Source organism: Fukomys damarensis, unplaced genomic scaffold (genome assembly GCF_012274545.1).
Source record: "Fukomys damarensis isolate Sample0158 unplaced genomic scaffold, DMR_v1.0_HiC HiC_scaffold_32, whole genome shotgun sequence".
Lineage (NCBI taxonomy): Eukaryota > Metazoa > Chordata > Mammalia > Rodentia > Bathyergidae > Fukomys > Fukomys damarensis.
In genome coordinates, this window is record NW_022900944.1 from 16,586,624 (window position 1) to 16,589,375 (window position 2,752).

General features: G+C 42.8%; 1 long non-coding RNA gene across 1 annotated transcript in view; it reads left to right on the top strand.

The window, feature by feature from the left end:
• The first annotated feature begins 1,117 nt into the window (after positions 1–1,117).
• Positions 1,118–2,752, top strand: part of LOC104865475 — a 22,477-nt gene continuing 20,842 nt past the window's right edge. The window contains exon 1 of the long non-coding RNA XR_781167.1: positions 1,118–1,299. This is a non-coding gene — a long non-coding RNA (uncharacterized LOC104865475). The remainder of the gene's footprint in view (positions 1,300–2,752) is intronic.

A 2,752-nucleotide genomic window follows, 5' to 3' on the forward strand; every position in this document is an offset into this window, starting at 1 on the left:
CAGGCTGGAGAGAACAAATGCGGTGGGTAATCCTAAGATGTTCAAGGGACCGGCATTGGGTCACCATCATCTGGCTGTTGCTAAGCATGTGTCAGGTTTGGACTTTTTCCTGGAAGCCTGCATTACTTCTGCTTACAGGGACTCTGCATCTGGAAGCAGAGCTCTGCCCACAGATATGCATTTAGCAGTTTCTCTGGGTGGCCAAGTAGACCTTGAACAAGACCACTTAATTTTGAAGAACTCACTGAATAATTTTTATTCTTGTTTAGAAGAAGGTAGCTGTATTCAATTCAGCAACATTCAGGAAGCGACTAGTATGTTTTTTGCTGCCCAGATGGGATGAGGAGAAGGTGCAGCCCTCATTTCTCCTCAGAGGACAGGAGAGATACTTGAATGGAGACACAGGGGCTTGTGGAATACAAGACCAGCCCGGACTGGGGAGTTAAGAAGGGTTTCCTGTTGGAGGGCATTAATTGTGGGGTGGAATTGTGGGATGGAATTGTGGGGTGGAGACAAATCCCAACCTTCCAGAAGTGACATCACAGAGCACATTGGTATGGCTCCTTCCTCAGGCTCTTCTAGCATGCCCTGGGCTAAGGCATGCCATCCCCTTGTACCTTCTAATGGCCCTTTAAATGAGTGAGGAAAGGACAAAGTCACTAGCTGCTCCAAGAATAGCAGGAAGTAGAGCCACAAAAATCCTAAAAGACCCAGGAGAGATAATGTGACTAAGAATCAAATAGTCAAGTTTAAGTGTCAATGCAAAGGAATACTGAAAGAAGTATGAAATAATTAGATAGAAACCAAGATAAAAGTTTAGAAGAGAGAATTCAAGTTCGGATGGGAGAATGGTAGGTGGAGTGTTGACAGAGCAATAAATGCTGTGGATTCCTGTGGCCTCACCCCATGGCTTCACCCTGTGGCTGAAGCTCCAGGGGCAAGAAATTAGCAGAGGCACATAGTTTCAGAAAGTCAATCTGCACATATACCAATCACTGTCTTGCTTGAAGATGCAACTAATACTGAGACAAAATTGCTGTCAAAACATGTCTTTATCCTGGTCCAGTGCAAATCCTTTCTATTTTCTAATACCTTTCTCAGCTGTAGATCTGGGCTTCTTTCAAAATCTGACCACAGCATTTCAACCCATTCGTCTGGGAAACTTAGAGTTGATCACAGCCTGGACTTGCCTGGACATGCTAGAGATGGTTGTATGGGATTTTCTGACTCTGTCTTCAGGGCTACCACAATAGTAGCCTGAAACTGGCTACAGCGGAAGTATTTACACCACAGAAATAGGTGAGTGTTACAAATAACCCCCTCTTTGTCACCAATAGGCTGTTGAATTCTTACCAGCACACAGTACACAAATGGGCCTCAGAAGGCATCTCGGGCTCTCTGTTTGGGCAAAGGCATTAAGGATGATCAAGCTGTTATGTTATCAAAACACCTCAGTATTTAAAAGGCTAATCCAATGTTTATGCCTTTGCCCATTCAAAGGGAATCAGAATATTAGGAAGACTGGGGGAGCCATTGATAGGAATTTAAACCCTATGTGGACTTTTTTTTTTTTTAATAGAAAACTCTTTTAGAGAAAGTGATAAAGTCTAATTTTTCCATGTATTTTCTTATTTTCCCCACTCTGATCTGAGAAACTGATGATGCAAACAGACACCACTTACCTGTGGTACTAAGGTTTGGTGTGAAATTAGAAATGCAGAATGCTAAACAATATACATGAGCACTTATAATCAAGTGGACATCTTACAATATGCCAGCTAAGGTGGAACTTGTAACATCTACTCGATGCACCATCCATGCCTCTTCTTCAAAGCCAACTCACCCAGCCCCAGTTTCTGGGCATGCCAGGCTGTCTTGTTCACATTGTGTCCCTTTCCTGGAGTTGCCCTTGAGAACAAAGGAGGCAGCTCAGAGCACATGAATGGCTGATACAAGATGCTAGCATTTTGTCCAGTTTAGAACTTCTCTGAAGAGGCACTCTGATTCCTGAATCCATTTAGGATCAGTCAGTTCTTCAGTTAACAGTTCACTGTGGGTTAGCTCCTTCCCCTCTGTTCAATCCAACCTTTCTTACTTCCTTACAGAGGTATCTACCAGGAGCATTCTTCAGTGAACCTTCAGCTTACAACTGCCTATCTCACTCTGTGTTTCCACGGAACCGAATTTAAGACAAATTTAAATCTTTAGTTTGTCTACCTCAATACCTGATGCATGTCCCTCTCCTCAAGTCATCTCCTTAATCATAGAGGTCCAACTGAGATAGGAGATTTGGGAATGGCAAAAGCTGGCTGGGGAAGTAGGCTGCCCTGTTAACTACAAGATCCTGGACACATGTACCGAACAGTTCCCAAAGCACTGCTTGCAGACTTCTCCTAGGACTTGAACAGATTTTCAGTAGAATGGCCTATTCTGAGATCTGAAGTCAGCCTGAGGCTACGCCTCTCAGGATCTGTATGGAGAAATTCTCTAGGGTTTCCTTGAGATTTGGACAGTATAAAAGAGAGCCTTGAAGAACCAGTGCTATCATAACTTTCCATGATAGCCCATGCTGTGTTTCCCAGACACAAAATATATTTTTTTCCTTGCTCTTACCCTCTTTTTACCTTTATTCAGCCCAAGCTCACTCTGCTGAGTCAATTTCTCTTCCACTCTTCACTTTTACTTTCTCCAATAAATCTTGCCACTTTTTGTTACTCATTTTTATCAGCTCTTTTTTTTTTTTTTTTTTTTT